General features: G+C 35.9%; 3 long non-coding RNA genes across 15 annotated transcripts; all 3 read right to left on the bottom strand.

Moving 5' to 3' along the window:
* Positions 1-9,439: 9,439 nt before the first annotated feature.
* LOC113318627 lies at positions 9,440-12,450 on the bottom strand. Of its 7 annotated transcripts, XR_003344735.1 has the most exons (7): positions 11,741-12,450; positions 11,318-11,625; positions 10,783-11,219; positions 10,638-10,683; positions 10,463-10,541; positions 10,219-10,346; positions 9,440-9,722 (listed from the first exon to the last, which is right to left on the bottom strand). It is a non-coding gene; the product is annotated as an uncharacterized LOC113318627 (long non-coding RNA). The 7 variants fall into 7 exon arrangements; XR_003344718.1 differs by having other exon boundaries at positions 10,638-11,219; XR_003344725.1 differs by having other exon boundaries at positions 10,219-10,342; positions 10,638-11,219.
* A 419-nt stretch (positions 12,451-12,869) lies between these two features.
* On the bottom strand, positions 12,870-16,721 carry LOC113318611. 6 transcript variants are annotated; one of them, XR_003344708.1, is made up of 6 exons: positions 16,404-16,721; positions 15,066-15,917; positions 14,001-14,485; positions 13,705-13,765; positions 13,288-13,426; positions 12,870-12,902 (listed from the first exon to the last, which is right to left on the bottom strand). It is a non-coding gene; the product is annotated as an uncharacterized LOC113318611 (long non-coding RNA). The 6 variants fall into 6 exon arrangements; XR_003344697.1 differs by lacking the exon at positions 12,870-12,902 and having other exon boundaries at positions 13,159-13,426; positions 14,001-14,170; positions 14,363-14,485; positions 16,404-16,716; XR_003344711.1 differs by lacking the exon at positions 12,870-12,902 and having other exon boundaries at positions 13,159-13,434; positions 16,404-16,720.
* Positions 16,722-20,548: 3,827 nt separating this feature from the next.
* On the bottom strand, positions 20,549-22,723 carry LOC113338271. 2 transcript variants are annotated; one of them, XR_003354706.1, is made up of 5 exons: positions 22,600-22,723; positions 22,266-22,350; positions 21,628-22,118; positions 21,085-21,265; positions 20,549-20,976 (listed from the first exon to the last, which is right to left on the bottom strand). It is a non-coding gene; the product is annotated as an uncharacterized LOC113338271 (long non-coding RNA). The 2 variants fall into 2 exon arrangements; XR_003354712.1 differs by having other exon boundaries at positions 22,323-22,350.
* Between the last annotated feature and the right edge of the window lie 381 nt (positions 22,724-23,104).

The following is a 23,104-nucleotide window of genomic DNA, read 5'->3' as shown; positions in this document are numbered from 1 at the left end:
ATTCCATATCAACCACGCACAACATTACATGTGCTTCGATTTCTCCAAGTGAAATTCGTACCACTATCTCTCCTTTAGGTTTTGTTATGGATTTTCCAAAGCCGTGAACAAAATATGTTAAACTGGACATTTTCTTCATATTTTAATCCCATTCCCCGGAATGCGTGATAAAATATTATATCCACTGAACTTCCTGTATCAATTAAAGTTCTGTTCAATATCCATTATCCTGTGGATTTTGTCGTTGTCTCCCTCTTTTTTCGAGTAATAGGCACTGTGACAACCAATGAAGATGTGTGGTTCAAATTTTCTTTTGGTATTTTTGCCGCCATGAATGTAATTTTTTTCTTTTCCCAATCTTTGAAGGGCGATGTCTTTTCTACTGCCATAACTTTCCTTCCTTCAAAATTTCGTTTATGTATTCTTCCTTTGATGTTTTCATGGAATTCATTAATCATCGTTTTTGTTATCATATTACACTCCAATATTTTGTCATCTACATTAATTCTATTCATCTTTATTCTAACCGATTCACTGATCTTCAAATCCCTGTTTCTAGTGCCATTATGTGGTTGCATGAAATCCTACACTACACCCCTCATATGATTTCATTGTTGATCAACTCATTTTTAGGTTTACACTCTTAATTTTATTGATAAATCTTTGAATGTTCTTACAATAAAAGATAAAGAAAACAAAAATGATCTCTGCTCTGAACTTTCTCTCTCCTATTTACTTGTTTCTTACTCAAAAAGATCTCTCCCCTTCTTTACAACTCGAACGACTATTTATAAAGAAATACATAGTGGATGACAGCTAATCTGTCCTTTATTTTCGGGTATGGTTTGCGACATTCTCGCAAACTTACAAATGTTAATTTCGCAAACTCTCTAATTTTCGCAGAACTATCATATCTTTATCGTGATCTTTGCTGACGTCATTTATTTTATCATTCCTGAAATTGTTCTGCGACGTTGTTGTGTTGTGTCATTGATAATTTCGCTGAAGTCGTTGCGAGATTCTGATCCTACAATCTTCATATACCATTGTATAATCCAGAAATCCCCTTATTCTACGAAATTTTATCTGATGATCGATTCGCAAGAGGTATATTTCAGCTGAGCGGGGATGCTATTAGAATAGCTTTGGAATATTCTCGTCGTGCAGCGAGAATAGGAACCTCTTATTCCTATGAAATGCGAAATGTATCATACCGTGATAAAGCCATCAACCCTGCGGAGTACACTCTTGATAATTTCTTTAAACACTACTATGTTGCGATCATGAAAAATGAATCAACTAAATGTGCCATTCGCTTAAGAAGGAATGACGGTATTTCTGAAGACCAAAAGATTATGCGAGATGTTGATTGGAATGACAAATCTAATAGTACTGCTCGCAGGTCTAATGATTCATGCTGGCTTAATTTTCCTGTTATTTTAGAAGGTCCTTATGTGTCTGGAAAAGCTGCTGATGGTTCTGATCTTCCCCTTCCTGCGAAACTTTCTGCTTATCAACCTTGGAAGTTTTTCTTATCCGATAATGAGAATAAAAAGATGGTATGAAATGTTCGCGTAGGTATTCCTAATTTCGCATAACCTTATTTTCTCTATTTCTTATTTTCCTACTTCTCTGATTTCAGGTTGCTAAGAAGGCCAAGACATCACATAATACGTCATCTTCGCAGAATAATGAAGTAATAAACATTCTTTCTCTTAACTTAAACAATATTGTTGCCTCTGTTTCTTATCTTGATTATTCGCGTAGTTTGAAGATTCGGGTATTAAGAATACTGGGAAAACCAAGAAACAACCCAAGAAACTCGCATCTAAATTTGGGTCCAAAATCTCTTCTCTGATCTTTCCAAGAAGCGTAAAGAATCATACCCTTCTTCAAGTTCTGAATCCAGTGATGACGATATTTTTGTTTCCGAAGATCCATCAATATCCTCTTCAATAAAAGAATTATCCAACCTTTTCTCTGATCCAATGTCGGATCTTAATGATAGTGATCTACAACGCACTTTTGGAATGGTCTCGAAAGTCTGCGATGCTCCTATTTTGGATGATTCATCTCTTCGCGGAGCTGCTTCTGTAGTAAATACAAGTTTCCAATATGCAATTGGCTATTTGGTAATATTTATATCTTAATATTTTCTTTTATATTCTTTCTAATCTTCCTTTCCGACACATAATATCTTTCTTATATTTTCGCTGGTATCTCGCTTATCCTATGCGGTTTCTTCGGATTATCAAAGGAAATTTCTCAGTTTGGGGAAAGAAAATACCAAACTTAAGACTGAAAATTCTACCAACACTGAATTACTTCGCATGGCTCGAGAGAGGATTGATGAACTTATTGGTATGTAATCTTTAGCCTTTTCATTCTCCTTGTAATATGTTATAATTCGCATTTCTCATTTCGTTATACTCGCAGATATTTATAACCTTTCTGATGAGGCATCTAACTTTCCTGACGATGAAACTCTTTTAGAATATCTTAATTCTTCTTTAGACAATTATCCAACCAAAGCACTTGAGAACCTTAACCTGGAGGAATTAATATTGAATAATATTGCTCTTAGAATGGATCACAAACCCTTACTAACTACACTTAATAACTTCAAACGTCGTCTTCATGAAAATAAGAAGATAATTCAAATTCTGGAAGTAAAGAAGAACAAACTCATCAGTGAAAAAGATGAGGTCGCTCTCAAGGGTGCGAAAGCACTAGAGAAATTCCAAGAAGCTATCCTTAAAGTTCAAGATGAACGTGATTTAGCTTTGAGGGAAAACAACGCACTCATTGAGGAAAGAAATTTAATCCGTTCTCGACTTCTCATAGAAAGTGAAGCTGAATTTAGTTGGGCTGCTAGAGTTCTGAATGATGCTAGGGAGAATTTAGTTGTTAATGTGAGCCTTCAATCTGAACATTATGCGCTGGTTAAAGACATTATTTCCAATCACGAAGGTCATTTGTTTTTTCTTTCATATTTGTCACTTCTTGAAGATGATATCTTTTTTAACTCTAACCAGGTTGTTTACACTTCGCAGAGAAGGAAAAGAACTATCTGGAGAGGATTGAAGAGTTAAATACACAACTTGGTACTGAAGAGAAGAAACGTCTTGAGGAAGCCGAGAAGTTATCAATGGAGTTATCTGCTCGCAACTCCAATATCAGCAGTTTAAAAAGAACTACATCCTCACTGTTTTGAATAATAGTAAAGATGCCATCCGTGCTCGTGATGCAGCAGTTAAGAAAGTCTGTGTTGATAATGACATTCCTCTCTCAAAGTATAAATTCGCAGACGTTCCTCCCAACGAAGTTGTTCCTGATATTATTGATAGTGAAGAGGAATATGAAGAATATGAAGAAGAAGTAAGTGATTCTGAGGCCGAACGTAATGATGAAGATAATTTAGGCAAAAATTAATTATTTTTCGCTTTTTGTAAATTCTTTCGCTTGTTGTAAATTCTTTTTCTGCCTCTTGTATATCTTCATGTCTTCTAGAATTTCTTCTTCAATATATACCTTTCAAATGTTAATTTTCGCTCCTTTAACATAAGTTCCCTTTAATTTACATTTGCATTCGCAAATAGTAGTGTTTCATCCTTTTTCGCATGTGTATAAGACTATCAAATGGGGAAAATAACATTCTTTTTATGTTTGCATTCCCATTCTTGCCTCTGCTAGTTGTCACAGATTGATAGGCTAATAAACATAGTGTCGCTGCCTGCTTTAATCACATGCGAACAATTTCGCGGCGAACTTATTTTTCTGTCATCTCCTGCAAAACAAAATTAGCTTACATCTTATTTTTCTCACAAGGTCTTATTTTGCCTTCCTAATTAAAGGTCTTATTTTGCCCAAAATTTTCTTTGATCTTATGCCACGAAATCGCAGGAAGTCTTTATACTATAGTGTATCAACCCATTGATCTCGCCTTATGTTTTTCTTGTATTATTACCTCTTCAGGTTTTTCTTGTGCATAAATATGACAAGCCTTAATACTCTCGTGAGTAAAAAGCCTCATGACATTTACGTCTTTTGACACAATTCAGCTCCCTAATGGAGGGTGCCGTCCTTATATTCCCCCTAGTTTCCCCTTCAAGGAAGCTTACCTCTACCGGGTTAAGGTTGGCTCCTCTCATCCGGTAATACAACAACCAGTTGATTTCGCAGCCTCTTATCCCTCCACCGATAAGGTTTATGGTTACGAGACTGCACCCTAAGTGGGGTATCTTCGGACCGAGTGCATCATTGTCAGGACTTGTCAAGAGTGGCAAGGTACGCTCCAGACGCCCAATGCACTCTTTACTCAACCATGTACCTCAGCGCCGTGATCGAGTTTCTGCACTCCTTAGGAAAGATCTTATTACCCCAATCTTTCAACTTAGGTATCTTTCTTGGATGGGCATTTTCTTTTTTTCTCACCCCAAATCTCCATGACTCAAGTTCCAGGGTCGATGTAGCTTTCCCTTGGGTCATGCTTGCTAGGTTTTCCCCGATTATGACGTGCGATAGGTCTTATCTTTTGCCTCTTGCATTTACGCGAACTAGGTTGCACGCCATATTCGTATACCTAGCCTCCCCAATTAGAGTTTTTATTTATGTTTCCTTTTATTAAGGTCTTACTTCAAGGTCTTACATTTGCCTTGTTTGAAAATAGAGTTTTCAAAATGATAGCATCTTATGAAAATAGAATTTTTCATTCCCTTTCTTATGCTTGAGTACACAGAATCCTTAATAATTTTCGTGCATGAAGCAAAACATTCATATTACTTCGTTTGCTTCTTTCATCTTTTGTATTTCTTTAAGTTCGATGATGCTTCTGAGAACATTATTTCGCATGATATCTTCAATCTCCTCTGTGCGAGAATCATCGCACAAGTTACTTTTTCCCTGAGAACACAACTTCTGCCTCTGCATTCGCTCTCCTTCTTTAGAAGTAATCTTTCTGACTCGCTTGGTATTATTATTCGCAGAAGATTCTGCTTCAGTATCCTTCTTGTCTATCTTTCCAGATTTAGACACTATATCCACCATTAATCTTTCACCTCTTTGACTATCGTTAACATGCTGCTTCCAATTTCTTCGTTTGCATTCTCGCTCTTCGCACTTGTCGATATCAATTTCTTGACAATTTCTACCTTCATTTGTATCTCCTCTAATTATGCCAAGACCTTGAAGTAAAGGAAATTTTATGCATTGATGAAATGTCGAAGCCACGCCCAAGATACTATGTAGCCATGGTCTCCCAATTAGAGCATTATAAGGTGACTCAACATCAAAAACACAAAATACAATTTCTGTTGGAAAATTTCGCAGAGGAATTCACATTGTGACTTCTCCTTTTGGCTTGTTCGCAGCGCCATTGAATCCAAAAATTTTGTAAGCTGAAGGAATTAACTCGTCATCTCTTCCACCCATAGTCTTGTATGTATAATAAAAGAGAATATCAACAGAACTCCTAGGATCTATGAGTATTCTATTTACAACCCAAGTATTCGCTTCATCTTCTTCATCATCGACATCATCTATTTTTGCTTTCGGATTAATTCCCAACGAAATGGTTTCTTCCACACTAAACGAAATGGTTTGTTTTTGCCAATCCTTTAATGGTGATATCTTCGCAAGGTTGAAGATTTCTCTTGCATCATTATCTCTCACATACACACGACTTAAGATGTTGTCATGAAAATCTTCTATATTTTTGAAAGAATGTATAATCGAATTGCAATATAGGTTCTTTGACTTCGCACCTACTTCAATTACAAATATATTTTTTCCTTTCTCTGCACTATATGTATTTCCTCCCGGTGGTGGTGGTGGTTTGTGGCTGCTTTACTAAGAAGTGGTCCAGTTTTCCTTGCTCAATCATTCTCAGTATGATTTTCCTCACATTTCTGTAATTAATTGTTGTGTGACCATGAAAGCGATGATATACACAGAATTTTTTGCTTCTTCTTCCCGGTGGTGGCTCATCTCCTACATTATGCAGTTCAGGAATTTCTTCCCTTAGTATAAAAGCTTCCCAGACTTTGTTTACTGCAGTATTCAACTTTGGAAAGTTTATTTTTTCCCAGACCACCTTTCCATTCCCTTGTCATCTATTATAATATGATTGTTGACCTCCATAACCTTCTGAAGGGTTGTCCATTCTTTGAATCTTATTAATTCCTCCTCGAATTTGGGACTGTCTTTCTTTATATTCTCTTTCGAGTTCCTTTTGATATGCACTACCCATGGCTACCAGCTTGTTCCACCTCTGTAATTTTCGTTCCTTGACTTCCTTGCGATGTACTCGCAACAACATTTGTCATCCTTGGAAGTAAACTTGCATTCTCATTAGGCATCACAACTGGGTAAGATTCTGTTTCTCTCTTTGCTTCTCCTCAAGCGCTATATACTCTTCTTGAAATTCACGCAAGTCCGACATTGTTACGGTGTCTTTTATCCTGAAAATATGTGTATATAATAAATCCGTAGGAAAAAGAGCATTGATAAAAGCTAGTATGAGATATCGTTCATCTACTTGTCTTGCCATTTCACTACACATGGTTCAACAACGTGTTGTTAGATGACGCAAACTTTCATTGACCCTTCTACCAAGTCCAAATGCTGTCTCAATTCCCGGTCGCGTCATATTATTGCTAATATATTGTCCTAAGATGATGTTCTGTAGATGACGGAATGATCTAATAGTTCCTACTGGAAATCCTTCAAACCACTGCAAGTATTCTCCTGTCAAGCTCGCAAGAAAATATTTACACAACACCGCATCATTTTCTTCCCACTGTAATAAAGATCGGCTATAAGCTTTTATGTGCTGAACTGCACACGTACTACCATTAAATATACTCATGAATACAGGTAAATTGCATTTTGGTGGTATTATTGCAATTTGAATTTGCCTTGCAAAATGTGTTTTTCCAGCTTCCTCTACTGCTTCCTCTAACTGTCTCCTTCCACCATTTCTTTGCGTAGTCATCATTTCTCTCAATTCTGCCATTTCTCTGAGAATTTCTTCGCTCATAGTTTGATCTAAATCCTGTCGCGTAGGTTGTAGGATCAGAATCTCGCAACAATAATATCTTAGCGAAATTATCAACAACACAATACAACAGCGTCGCAGAACAATTTCAGAAATGATATAATAAATGACGTCAACTAAAATCATGAGAAAGATGTAAGGGTCCTGTGAAAATTAGAGAGTTTGCGAGATTAAGATTTGTAAGGTTGCGAGAATGTCGCAAGTCTTATCCGAAAATAAAGGACAAATTAGTTGTCATCCATTATGTATTTCCCTATAAATAGTCGTTCAGTTGTAAAGGAAAGAGAGAGATTTTTTTGGGTAAGAAACAAGTAAATAGGAGAGAGAAAGTATGGAGCAGAAGTCATTCTTGATTCTTTTATCTTTTCTTGTAAGAAAATTCAAAGATTGATCAATAAAATTAAGAGTGTAAGTCTAAAAATGAGTTGAGTCATAATGAAATCATATGAGGGGTGTAGTGTAGGATTTTCTGCAACTACATAGGTCATTTTAATATGGATTTCCTTAATCTATTCTCATGATTATTCTGACGTATGGCCTCTTCAATCTCTCTTTCTTCAACTTCTTCTCTGCTTCTTCTACGCCTTTCTCTTTCAGATCTCGCACGTTCACAAACAACATTGTTTCTCTCTTCCTCTTGTTCGCGTGCATATTGATCCCTCAATATTTCTCTACCATGTAATAGAATTCTCCCTTGTTCCGGATCATCTTCTTCATCATTATCTGATTCATTGTGAGTGTTATGACGTTCGGCTTCATATTGAAATCTGTTGTTCCTTTGACCTTCTTGTCGGCGATGGCGTTCGTGCGGTTGCTCGTATCGGTCATATACTGTGCGTCTCTCGTCGCATTGATCTTGTAGATTATCATCTACTTGTAAATTCTCATCAATATTACCTAATGGGTGTTCTCGCCTAGCATTTCTTCTGTTAGATTGACTTTGTCTTGATGAACTTCTGCTTTTCCTTGACCTTGATCGCGTAGAGCTTCTTGATCTCTCTTCTTGCAATATGAGATTCACTTCTCTTAAATCATCATTCTAACGTATCAAATTCGCACGCTCTTATTCTTCTCTTTGTCGTTCTGCGATCAATCTTTGTCTAAGTTCTTCAAGTGTCGTATTTTCTTCGTTTCCTTCAATCCTTCCTGCATCTCTTCTTCGGTAGAATTCGTATGTGCAGTATGAATACTCACTCTATCGTAATGTATCATTATTTTGCTCTTGTGCACGCTGAAGTCCAGTCGGAACATTATTTCTTTGATTTTCTCTTTCTCCTTCCTCTAATTGTTCAGGAATTTCACCTATTCTTCTTCTGGCTGCTGCCGCTTGCTCAACAGTAGATCTGATTCTTACCATTTCCACCTTCTTGTATTAACAAAGGAAAAGCTACTTTGAAAAGGATTGAAAAGATGCGATGATGAAAATCTCAAATGTTTAAAGAAAAGTGCTAGGTCTTTAATTTTGGAAACTTGATTTCTAAACGGATTCACCAACAAGATATATCACTCCAAGCTGTTTCTAGCGCCAAAATGTAGTTCCAGGAAATCCTACAACCACATCCATTCAAGATTAAGTCACTCTCTAAGAAATCATGGTGAAAATCCTTTGTTTATTCATCAAGATATTAAGATTGAATACAAAATATTACAAAGATTTTACTTGCTCTCCAAATAAACTTTCTCTCTCCTAATTTCTTGTCTAACACACACTCTAAAAGGGCCCTCACAATACACAGTTTCCTTCCCTTTATATAGGATAATACATAGTGGATGACAACTAATAGACACTACACCAAATCAAGGATTTCCTTATGAAACAAAAGTGTTACCAAAAAATAGAAGCTAATTTCCCTAACTAAGAAAAATGGTTACCCATAAGAAGTTATATAATGTGTTAGTATTTTATCCAACCCTTTTAGTCCATTAGGGAAATTAAATAAGCAAACATTTCATTTCCATTACAATATTTATCTTAACTATTGACATTTTACACTTCCTATTTATTTTGTAATAAAATTGTGTTATAACCTTTGCTAACTTTTCAAGTGACTAGTAAAGAGATGACATGTGTCTTGTATTTTCATAATTGGGTAACACAGCCTTCCGTTACCAATTAGTTAGATTTTAATAAAAAAAAATATTCGCACTTTCAGGTTCCGATCACCTGGAAATGCCAGGTTCCGATCACCTGGAAATGCCAGGTTCCGGTCACTTGAAGTTGCTAGGTTCCGATCACCTGAAATGCCAGGTTTCGGTCACCTGAAAATGTAATGTTCTCCACTTTCTCAAATTCCAAACGTGTCAGATTCATATTAGGATTCGTATTCCAAACCAAAATATACAAATGACAATGCAAGTATTCAAAAAATTAGGATGCTGACACAATTTGGAAAAAACCGGACATATTCCGTTTAGTTAAACTTGTAATCCACTGTAAAGGTTACACAACATACATGAACCAACAAATATACACTAGATGGCGGCTTGGACGGTTGGGGGTAACAACTAATGGTATCAGATCATGTAACATGATAGAGAGAATGGTGTACCCAGTGACTAGCAACAACTTCTCTTTTACTCCCATTCAATCTCTTCGCATCCCAAATTTCCAACCTTTTCAATTATTAGAAGGTGCCAATTTGGTTTCTTTGGATTCTTTTGCGCAATTCTGTACAAATCACAAAACAAAACTCATTAAAAAGAACATGTAGAGAACCTCAGAACAATATACAAGAAAAGCCAAGATAGATTTGAAGATGGTGCAACTCGTCATCGACATTCCAAGCTAAAATCCTAAGATACGCATACAAGCTGACAGACTATGAACAAATGTACATGTTCTGACAGAGACACTTGCACATACACTATGGCGAGAAGTGAACTATCGCGATCCAACACATAAAACATATAAAATGTTAAAACATAGTTCTGCAGGTTCATAAAACCATGACAGTGACAGTATATCCAACAATCAATAAATTAATTCACATAATTCAAAGCAAGTGAACACAAAACTCACTTGTAGACTTTCCACTCATATGGAGGTCCAAAACTCCCATATTTTAGTTCTACATGTGTGTGTACAGAGACATGCAATTATCTTTGTGTTGGTGCATATGTATCTTTGCATGTGTGTGAGAAATAGAAAGAGAGATGTAGCCTACCTATTATGATGCACCATCTTTGGAATACGCCTTTAAGTCCTAATGGTTGTTACGAATAAGCAGCCCTTGGAGTGATAAGTAATGATCTTTGTTGTCTCATGTCTGTACCAAATAATTATTATGCCTTCCTTAACGTTTCATGGATAACAGGTAAAAAGACAAACCAATTTGCTTAGTTACGTCGGTTCAATGACCAAAAGATTTTACCGAGAGTTTCAAAAATCACAAAGCAGTAAGTAATTACCTCTCGAGTTTGATTTTGACAGTTCAGCTCCTTGATGTTGGAAAGAAATGCGCCGAACTGCTCATAAGACAAAGTACTCCTGCAGTTCCAAATATCCACAATTCCGTATAGTTGTAAACTTTCGAAATTTTCAATAAAAATCGTGACTAAGAACTGAACCCCGTAGTAGTCAGACCTGGCTTGGCGGAATATCTCCTTCCCATCAATTTGAGGAGTGCGCACTGAACATAGTAAAGCACATAAGTAACTAAGTTATGTTAAGGCCATTCTTCTTATAGAGTAAGAAAGAAGAAAAAAAACATCAAAACGAAAACGCCAACATTTGTTTCAGCCAAGTCATCCATTTTGAGTCACGCTTCGAAACGGCGGAACTGGCAGTTTCTATCAACTAAAACTAGCAGGAACCAAAATGGGAAGATCACTGCTGGTACACCTCGTGGTTAATAAATAAGGTATCTACTGACAGCCCTTCAGTTTCATCCATGCATTTCATAAAAAAGATGAGCTTTGGTTAACTGTGGCTCTTGTTACAGAACTGGTACAGGACGCCCATGAGGAGGAGAGCTTGCTGCAGAAGATTGCTGACCTGATGGGAACCATCAACATAATAAACCACTTCGCCCTTCGTACTGAGATTTAGTGGTGGAACCAGAGGTGCAGTTTGGGGATCCAACATAAGAATATCCTCTAGTGATCTACTGGTAGAATACCCATTTGGTGTTGCATCAGAGTTCAGACCATTCAACAAGCAGTACTTCTGCCAAAACCAAGTAAAATGTGTTGAAACTTAGTCAAGAAAGTAATCCACTGGATTTGAAACCATAAAAAGAAAAAACAAAAGCAAAATCTAACAACCTTAAATGCCCTCATTTGGTTTGGTGTAATGTCTGTATTGCGATTAGACTTGAATGTTGCTCCTTGTTTCTTATACCAAATTCAATTTATGTTCATCATCACCTCTTCACTGTAACAATTTGAATAGCTCAAAGAAACTGCACGACACATTCATTTATCATAAACTTCATTAATCAATCTCCATCCACAATTCAAAGCTACTTTAAGAGTGCTCAAAGTAAAATCCAAGAGCAACTTATCTTGTTGTTGCTACAACCCATAAAATCAGTAGCTTAACTGCATTACAGAGAGGAATTGCCAAAATCCACCTGTATGCACAAAATATCAGTATCCTAAAGAACGACAATATTCCTACAAGGAAATCAGTAGCAAGCCTAAAACAGAAAGAAACAAAACAAAAGTGCATTACGTATGTAAATAGACCTGAACCAAGCAAGAACGACAATATTCCGACAAGTCCACTTGATGCACTTCGCTATTAGTCTTCTCTGACCTACACAAATCCCAAGCCCAAAAACCCAAAAACCCAAAAAATTAAATTACAAAAATGAAGAAGAAAAATTGAAATTGAATCGATTTTGTTACCAGATACCAAAAGCACCAATATCAAAGTGTACAATCCAAATCCCCCATTGTTATATGATGAAATTAAACGGATATTCAATTTAATTCAGCTTTAAATCCGAAATTGCAAATGAACAGAAAAATGTCCTAAAAAACATCAAAAATTATAACATAAACACGAAATAAAACCCACAGAAAAGGTTCAAAAACCAAAGATTAGATAAAACGTTATCACCACGAACAACACAAGATCTCCATAGTCATCAATCTCACCAAAACCCCTTAAAAATAAAGTTTCAGAATTTTTAAACTATTGAGAGAAAAAGATAGAAAGAATACAAGAACCTATGCAAAAGAAACTACTGTAAAAATGGAAATACATGAGAAGAAAGAGCAAGGAAAATCAGCCTTCAACTCAAGAATCACTATCACAGTTGAAGGCTTCAATGAAACATAAGACCAATTGAATGGATCTAGCTCCAACTGATTAGATCTTCTTCTTCTTGTTCGGAAGAATTTGCATCTTAGGGTTTTGACGGAGGCGGAACTGGAGAGAAGAACCGACCGAGAAAAAGAAAGAGAAAAGGGAAAGTGAGAGGAGAAAACATCTTTAGGTTTTTGTATAGAAAAAAATGAACGATAAAGATTTAGTTAGGGAATGTCATACGTATTAGGGATGTCTTTGGATGGTAGAGATTTGATTAGGAATGGTCATACGAATCAAGAAAAAGTGTGTTTTCTTCGTGCTTTTGTGCTTTCTCTTTGTGCTTCCGGTTTGAATATCGACTAGTCACATAAGTCATAAAGTAATTTTAACTAGTCATACACGTCATGAAGTAGCTTTAGTTCACACTGGTAGATTCAAGAAGCATAAAAATCATGAACCAAAAAGCTCTGGCAGGGTTCCAACTTCAAACTTAGCAGGATACGTCATCGATATCGATAAATATGAAGCTCAGTGTCGATTCGAACTTCAAATGTGGTATAAAGCTCCGGGAGGGTTCTGAATAGCATAAGCATACTGCAAGAGTAAAATATAGATCCTTGAGATAGAAGGTTGAGATGGGATAAATTAGAACATTCAAGCTACTAAAATCCACGAGGACTGTCAAGGGAACCCCTTAAAAAATGAACTGCCAAATTTAAGGATGACTATTTCCAATAATAAACAAGGAAAAAGAAAGAGAGGGGGCTACTTGCTTCATATGTATTGTTTCTGTAAATACTGGGTTGAAAGGTCAAATGTCTCAATCAGAGAATTGAGAATGGACAGGAGATCACAAAATTATATTTTTAATGATGGCGACAATAGTTGACAATATATAACCGTACAGGAAGGATCAACCATAGCCCAGAAGAAACCAAATCAGAGAAATTCTCAATACATATTGACTTTAGAATAATACATGTTCTGCTCTGGTTATTGAATGATGATTGGCACATATCTCATCACAAACACCCACGCCAAACTCATTATAAACATCGCACAGGCCATCTTTAAGCACTCCATCAACTATGCTATCATGTCCAAGTCGAGAGCCCTTCCTGTTTAGCTGATAGAATTAGGATAATTTACTAATGATGTGGTGCCTATGCTACTGTATGTTTAACAAGGTAAAACATATTTATTTATTTTTGAATAAATGGTAAAACTTCCTCACAGAGCCAGAAAAAAAGAATTCAAGGCAAGCATTTTAACCAATAAAGTGGCTCAGGATGCAAGAAGTTTAAACAAAGCTTGTGAGTTTTACATGCATAGCCAAATACAAACAGTTCAAACAAAGCTTATGAGTTTTCTAGCAAGTGATATCTCAACTGCTCACCTTCCTTGGGGGTTTAACCCTTAGCAGAATCACTAAAAATCATATCTTCTGCAGGCACGTCCTGTAATGAGAAAACAAAACATATTGCAACCAATCAAAACCGGCAGTGTAAAAAAGGAAATACGAAATATCCAACAAGGACAAATCGAAAGACCAAGCTTATTAAAGAAATATTCATCATATAAATTTTTTTGTAAGAATACAGCCGACATAAAACTGCACGAGAGCTTCATCTTAGTAACACCATTCTGAGATGTAACATTTGATTATGCAAGAATACTTAGATCACCACTTACAATCGAAGTAGAACCTCTAATGCATGCGATCTAGAATAAGGATATTTAGATGCCAACTCAAAAATCATTGCAAGAGCATGCCTCACATCAACTAGATCAGCAAATGATACACTACAGTGGCAATCGAGCCTCAGTTTCTCCAGTGACAAGCATGTCTGCCCAGCTCCTAACTAAAATTAACCAACCATAGAAAAAATTATTTAGTTTCTCCAGCAGTTGCAGAACATGCAGAAAAATGAACAGACACAGACCCTTTCAAAATGAACAGACAACTTGGGTTCAACAATTAGTATAATAACACAAAACTAAGAAAATACAAAAGGTTATTGTGAAGTGTGACCTAAATAATGCCTTTTACTCACCAAACTCCATGTTTGACTCATGTGGATTCAGCATACACTAAATATTGCTCGTATGCTAGTCAAGAAGTCAAAGTTGCTTGGCATTAAAGAAACTCAATGTATCAAATATCAAGCACCAAGTCACTGCAAGTATGCAAGGCAAAAAAACATGAAAAAGGGCATTAAAGAAACTCTACAACGGGCAAGCCTCTATAGTTTCATAAGGCAACTCTAGTTCTCTCCATGGAGATACACCTTTATCATTTTGAAAGCAGTTCCTACTTAAAAGAGTAACACTGCTTGACAGCAAAGACAGTCATATGAACATTTCTATATCGTAAATACATAACGCCTTATCCTGCATAAACATGAAGTAGGTCTAAATTTATCTTATTCTAACCTCAACGATTGTAACTAGTAATTTCTCTATTTAGCCACAGAGTTGGATAATATCACACAAGTGAATAATCCCCAAATCGTAAAACCTAATCAACCTCAACAACTGTAATTGTCGCCGCACCTCAAAATCTATCTAAACTATATCTGCACACCATCATCTCATTATTTCGAACCTTGGTTACCTAGAGAAAAATTCTAAATATTGATGCTTTATCACCATCTACATTTAATCCATATTTCTCAACAATGAAATGAAATTAAATTAAAACATTGTTAATTAGTGGATTTCCTTCGGCTTAAAATCGAAAAAAAAAGAAGTTCATACCTGATTTCAAAACTACCATTCAGATCAGAATGGGGGATTTTCTAAAACCTAAATTAGTTCAAGCCGACAAGCTTCATTTTTCTGCTTCCTTGTTATAGGCTTCCCTTCCTTCTTTCTCATCAGCATCCTCTCTTTTTCTTTTTCCTTCGCTTGGCTTTTTCTGCTTGTTTTTCGAGTTCCTCTTGCCTGAGGTGGCTTTCTTCCTCCTTCCTTTCTTTCTCTTCCTCTTCCCTCCTCCTTCTCTCTTCAAGTTCTTTACGCCTTTGCAAAGCCTCCTGCATTTTTATAACATGATTAGGGTGCTTGTCATCACGTTTTTGACTCTTTGTTTCCTCCTGCGTTGCATCCTGAACTCCCTCTACAGCTGCAGCAGCTGCCTTTTTCTCCTTCTCCTTTTTGTTCTTCTTTGCTGCCACAGACTTCCCGGTTTCTGCCTCCGCTTCCTTCTCCCATCCAGTAGCATCAACCGAGACTAACTGTTCAGGTTGATCTTGAACCTTTTCTTCTGTCGGAGAAGCAGTAAGTTTTGAAACAATGGGAGCATTATCGTGCTCGGCTAGAACTTTGTCTAAGTCATATTCCTCCTGAGATGTTCCTTTATTCTTTTTTTCTATTATTTATAATGGCTTCGGCATCGGCTTCACTAGGGCTGCTACCAAGTTACCAAGAGTTGGTATTTTCATCCCCACTTCTGGTAATGCAATATTCATCATCTTCTACGACATGGTATTTTTTCTTCGATGTGGACGCCTCACTTGGTAGAACAAGGGAGTTCCTCCCTTCACAGGCGAAAGTTTTCTTTTGATCCATTTATTCACGAATTTCGTAAATATCATAATTTGGTTAAAGAACCTGATACAAGGAACAAAAAAGAAATTAAAACCAGAGAGATACAAAATTTTGGATCCAATAATCGAACAATATCTTGGATGAATCAATAAACTCACACAAACAGTTGCAAAACTAGTAAATAATAGCTGTGAAAACAAACTGGGATTTTCTTTACAAAATGTGAAAACAATATCATAATTTAAAGTCACAATGAAAACCCATAATCAAAATGGGATTTTTTTACCTAACCTTAAACATAACAAAACAAATTTCTTACAAAATTAAGCTAATTGACAGTTAGGTAAACCCCATTTAATCTTCACAAAATTATCCCACTTTTGTCCACATATTGTTCATCTTTAACCATAATCACCCAAATAAAATCATAATCACAATCAGAAATTCCCAATTGAACCCAATTCTAAAAATCCCTCAATGTTTAAACCCTAGGTTCATAATTGAAAAACTGAAATAAGAGTAATCGAAGAATGAGAAGAAAAATCATACCAGAAACGATATGACTGAGTTGAAAACGAATTTGGTCAGAAATAAATCTCCTTCATCGTTATTACTTCTCTTCAAGTTTCTCTGAATTTAATGAGTTAAAGAAACAAAGACAAATCAATCAGACGATGGGTATTTAATCAATTGGATTCGAATTTGATTGACTTTTCTTTTGATTCGATGAGAAGCCTAGGGTTTGATTTAGCGCAGAAGGATAAAGAAAATTTGTTGTGTCTCACTGTTTTTTGTTAAGCAACTCGATTTTGGTTTGGTTATGTCAACGACGCAAAGTGGAACTCAATTTTTGGTTCCCACACCGACAGGATTAGTTCCGGGTTTAGGTCATCCCAGGATATTAGAACCATTTTTTGGTTCCAAACAAAAGACTTGTAAAATCTTGAAATTTTATTTTGCATTTTCTAAATTTCAAAAATCACTGTGTTAGCTATGTAGAAATGTGTTACTAGTAAAAATGATAAAGAGTTATAAAGATGGGGTTAATTTTAATAGACATCTATTTTGGGTAGGAATAGTTGTAATAGTGATTTAATAGAAAATATGTTAGGGATGCATAACTAATGATCTCACACTTTGAATAGTTATTTAATTTTTATGAATTAATTCCTAATTATGCTAACTATTACTTAATTTGCTAACCGTTTAGCAGAGTTACTAGATTTATAATAAATGATTTGAGTTACCAAAATAAAACTAGTTAGGAATCCTATTGTTAGGAAAACCTTGATTTGGTGTAGTGAGATCCCCTATTTTCGGAATCACTGTGCGTTACAATCGCTCATGTACATTCACTCAACTTCGCACACCTTGCACTTCGCACAGGTCATCCCACTTTACTCGTGACTATGTTGACATCATTAAATACGTCATCCTAATTTTAGTATGTGCGATAGTCTTCGCTTACATTAGATGACCTTTATTTCGCATACTTAATGAATGTGCGATATTTCACTCCTACAGCTTGGGAACCTAAGCGACAGTTCAACGCTGGCCCTATAACGCTAATGCATTTTACCACTCGAGGCTTGACCACTGGTGAGATTTAATTACCATGCTTAAGTGAGTAAGAGGCTATTGGAAGTATCTTTGTCTTCTTTAGCACTTCTAAGTGAAGCAGGATTGCAAAAAAGGACATAATTTGCTCCACCAAGGAGTAGAGAAGGCAGACTATCTCTAGAACTGAAATGCATAATTAGTGTGCGAAAATCTTCACTAAACGGCGGCAAAAGAAATGCCTCTTGAGGTTGGACGGTAAAGAAGTGCCTCTTGGAACAAAGAGAAGGTTGGTTCCAGACCATGGTCACCCATATTTGCTCGAATTATGTCTGCCTTGGGCTAATTAGATTTCCCAACCGAGTATTGTGCCAAATCTCAGGAAAATGTCGGGAAAAGATTGAGAATTGAGACAAAAGTAATGATATATGCTGTGAACGAGAAATTCAATGAACTTCACGCTTCAAACAGACCACAAAGACATTACAAAAAAAAAGAAATACCAATAACAATGATCGATTAAATTACTGGAAATGTATTGGCTCATGGAAACGTAAAAAATGTAAGCGTACATATTGACCCTCTCTCTAGGAGGAGTTATGTTTGGACTGAAAGTCTGAAACAAAAAATGATATCCAAGACTGATTTTGTATTTGATGTAATTTGAGATAATAAGATTAGATGCCGAAGGGATTGGATCGAGAGCATTTTTGCTTGATACCATCTTAGATTTTGACATGTAGATCAAAACTAAGATGGATATCATTGATGATAACAAATAACAAAGAACAATAATATTAAACGTCAATCATAAAACAATTAAAATAAAGATAAATAAGATTAAACAATCTACATACCAAAATCTTAATTGAAGATACGACGATATTAACGTGATGGTTCGGCACTAATGACCCATGTCCACGGGGAAACCCTATAGGGTGATTTAGATTACTTCTCACTACTGAAGATGATTGAGTAATTTACATTTACATTAAACTCCTATTTATAGAGTTTGCTAAACCTAGGAGATTATTCAATGCCTTGTCTCTTGTTTGACTAGGTATTACATTTGTAGATAATTGATTACGTAATTATCTAAACAAGCTGCATACGGTCTTCACGGCTACATCAACGCACTACACGTTCACCTTGATATATATTGTAGATTCACTAAATATTCCAATACGCCCCTTCAAGTTGGTCATGGAGGGAAATGAAGTGTACAACTTGAACTGAACAAATACGCACTTCACACAATCAAATATGGAGTGATTCCTGCAAACACTCTTGCACAGCAACACCGGAATGCTTGAACGACAACACTGAAACATAGTCTTCACTGTGTGGATTCATCATTCTATAACTTGAACATCTCTGGAGTAGTTACTTCAGCTTCCACAGTACCCCACATGTGAATGAAAACTCCAACAGACTTTGATCTTAGCAGAAGCCTTTAACTCCACCATTTAGCATTGTCCAGATGATGTAACATAGACAATGTAAACGACATAAACACAACTCCACCGACCAATGCATCTCGAAGATCGAATCATATATTCAAAATGAATTGATATTTCTTAAATTAAGAAATAATATTAGATGGAGTTTTCGGAATAGGAAACCATGTCAAAAATTGACAGTTGAGATTTGAATGGAAAATTTCAAAAATGGTTCCGGCAACAAGCTAGGAACAACCTTATGAAGGGTGAAGAAACGACCAATCAGATATAATTAAGAAAGAAGAAAGCATGTCTTTGGTCACACTTTTCATGAGCATGTATTTGCAGCCATAAAGCAAAAATCAATGAAAAGAGTTAACAAGCACTTCTTCTTAAGAAAGAAGTGTACTCCTTGCCGAGATATGATTAAGCAGGAAAACATCAATTAGTAGATGTTAACTTGAGAGATTGTATCGGAGTCAATATACTACACCTTGAATGAACATGAAAAAAAATGCAGTATACAAACTAGAGACAAATTGATTCGGACGGGATAACCCGAATACTGATACTACCAAAGATGATATCTTTAATTCCAAGAAAAGACAATCTCGGAATGAAACTATCAAATTCCGTGTTGATGTAATGATAAAAAATATTTTTGACTGCCATATATATGTGATCTCCGACAAGTCGCACTAGTGGAAAACAACTGATTTAAGATACTCAGATAGTGTCGTTCGAACCAGTTAAACAACATTTTCAGACTGCTGCTGAAAGTGCCGTAGATATAGTGTTTTTTTCTGGAACGACACTATCCGGTTGCCTGTTAATTACTATGCTTTCAAAGCGCCGCTATGCACGACACCTGTACTACGTCGTGTATTTGATTTATTTAATATTAAAAATAAGTCAGATCTGGCTGACTCCGATTATTCTGACTGGGCTGAAATAGTTCAGATTCAAATTATACTAAAATGAAACTCAAATTGCACCGAAGTTCAGAAGAAAATTCATGAAATTACTAAAATTCTCAAATTCAAATGAAATTACTAAAATTCTCAAATTCAAATGACAATTAATTAAAATACTAAAATTCAAATTCAAATTCCAAATAAAACTTGAATCATCTAATACCAAATGACAACTCCATTACATTGAACTATGCTCATAAATTTAGTCCAAAATCATTAGAGAAAAGATTCTTATTAAGGTTTCTTAAAGAGAAGTGATACAACAATTCCTAAAAATTTCAACCACTATTTCAGTCATGAGGACCTTGGCACCAGCTTGCTTGAGAGAAGATCCTGTAGAAGCACAACCCTTTTCAACATTTCCTTATCCAGCAGTACGAGAAATTTTTTGATGGGGGCGTTTTTGGATGGGGGCATGGGGGACGAATAAGATGATGACATGTGTCCTTCATATTAATTGTTTTCACAAATCCGGTTTCCAAACATAAGATATAAACAATTATGATAAGCAATATTTTTCTCCAAAAATACATTTCTTTTATATTTTTGGAAACAAACTTTGTTAGAAGCAATTAATTGGAAATACACATGTCGACATCTTATTTGTCGCCCATGCCCCCATCCAAAAACGCCCCCATCAAAAATTTTCTCGTCTATTACAGGGAAAATGGTAATAATTAATAAAACTGTATATTTGAAGTGAAGTACTGTATATATTTTTCGCCAAGTTCAGTTTCCAAACAAAATTTTACTAGATTTTTTACCTTTCTAGTTAGCATCTCCTACAACACAATTGTGAAACTGAAAATGTTCGCCTTGTGATCGTAAGGCTTTGCGATATAACCTACATTTTGTGGTTGCGACGTAAACTCAGTTATCCTAATTTTCAATACCTATCTGCTAGGGTCTTAATCATAATTTGCATAGAAACCAACATGGAGGATATAGGTGAATGTCTAAATGTTAGAAATTTGAAAAACGCAATGTTGTAAACTATGTTCCTGTCTGGAAAGACTCGGAAGGTTACGAGTCTTATGACTACTGCAGGAAACTAGAAGAGAACACTAACAATGCTTACCTTAGGAGCCATCCCAAATTAGACTTTAGATTCATCTTGCACCCTTGCAACTTAAAATTCAACAACTTTCTGATCTGCACAATACAGTAACAGTAAGAATACTTTCCACAAACTAAAACAAACAGATAAGTGTAAATCTGATGGATAAAATGGTAGCGCCTTAACAGAGCCAAGTGACATACTTATTCACACTATGCATGCTTTACTTCATGGTGATCAGAACATGTAGACATGTTAGCATAAAAGAGGAGGAAGGGAAGCCTCCAACGAAGTTTCGGAGGACATATGCGCTTGCTTTTGCGTGCCTACTTGAGCTCACACTGCAAGAGCTACTCCAAATTCTGCCGATAGGATGTCACTTAGCTGCAAAAGAAGAGAAAAATAAATCAAAATGTGTTAGTCAAGTCACATTGACTAGAGGAATAAAGATCATTGCTATGTGTGATAACCTCTAGTCTAAGAACCACTCTATAGCGAATGATTGTGGGTGGAGATCATTCGATATACTAGTCAAGGCATTTTGACTAGAGGAATAAAGATCATTCGATATACTAGTCTAAGAACCATTAAACGAGCCTGCTATGTGTGATAACCTCAAGAGAAGATGTCGGTGGGTGGAGAGACCAGTTTTGGTTGAAAAAGCATAAACAATAAAAGTTAATTGATATGACTGAATTGCAGAGTGCTAGCTTTAGGGAGAAATTAACTACAGATGAGAAAAGTACCTGGGGTTCAGAAGCACTGCCATCGGCATCTAAAAAATTGGCAGTAGTTCCACAGGCAACTTAATTATGTCCATGGTAGAAATTGTAAAATCCCGCATGACCATTAACAATGTACCCAATTTTCTCATCTAAGCCCATGTGTTCAAATCAAGCCACCTGAAATCCAATAAAATGAATGTCATGAATTGAACAAAATAGTTCACCTACTGTTACTCTTGCTACTTATATTCATACATGACAAAGTACTAGACAATCCTTAGATCAAATGTACAGAGATATTAGTCTGCAAGTTTTCATTTTGCACAACGACAAATGAGTATAAGGAAAGAAAACCAGATTAACATGGTCAAAATTCTCGAGGGTGCTCTTGGGTCCTATCAGGAAGAGCAAAGATCTTTTTCTGGCGGAAAGCAGCATTATCATCTAAATTCAACTTCCCATCAGCTACAACCAACTTCAGCATTATCAGAAGTCTCAACAATGAGGTTGATCTGCGAAGAATTTCAAATACATGATAATCACAAAAGATTATATATATCAGATTGTATATATCATATTGAAGCTTCTGGAAGAACGAAGGTAAAAGGATATTTTGGTTGTATTAAGTGCAGATAATTGAACAATAGCAAATCCCATACTCTGTTCAGTAGAGATTGTTCTGCATCTTGCCCTTTTTTAATGAATTGTTTTTTTACCTCTTCCTCTCTGCGCTGTCTGTCCATCCTGATAAGATCAAACATCAAAGAAGAAAAACAGAGTGAGTCTACCAAAAGAAAGTAATTATTTAATCTATTCCGCATCAACACCAGAAGCTACGAGAACTTACTCAAGCACTTTTGTATACTAAAAAATGTTTTACGTATTTATCAAAACTAAGACACCATAGGTCAAACAATCCATAATCTATGTGGAAAGAAGTCGATATGCAATATATGTTCGTGAGAAAAAGAAGTAATCCTATTCTGAGCATACCTTCTTTGAACCAAACGGATAAAGTGTTGAGGCACAAAAGCACGTTTCATATCAACTAGAGCAACCACCATTTTTTAGCTTCATTCTTAAAATTCTCTAAAGCAGTACTTGCAATGGCCACAACCTGGTATGAAGGTCCAATTACTTTTAGCATGATACAAACTTTAGCAAACTCCATAAAACACAAGAAACACTGACCAAAGGCCCTTAAATATAGAAAGGCATAACTACCTCTCTTAAAAGGTGGATATCTTCCAAGTCCTAGTGTAGAATTTGCAGCAGCAGTAACTTTAGCAAATGTACATTACATGAAAATAGGTCTAATCAATCCTAAAAAGGTACCAATTAAAAGCATTATCGACAGTGTTCATCCAGAAATTACCCCACCATTGGAACGAACACAACACTATCGGAATCAATAGGACCATGAGAGTTAACTAACGTACCAAGATAAAGAAACTTAGTACTAGTATTAGATAATGTACTAGTTCGTGTTACCAAGATA

The sequence above is a fragment of the Papaver somniferum genome, chromosome 1 (genome assembly GCF_003573695.1).
Source record: "Papaver somniferum cultivar HN1 chromosome 1, ASM357369v1, whole genome shotgun sequence".
Classification (NCBI taxonomy): domain Eukaryota; kingdom Viridiplantae; phylum Streptophyta; class Magnoliopsida; order Ranunculales; family Papaveraceae; genus Papaver; species Papaver somniferum.
This window is presented reverse-complemented; position numbering and strand designations above follow the sequence as displayed.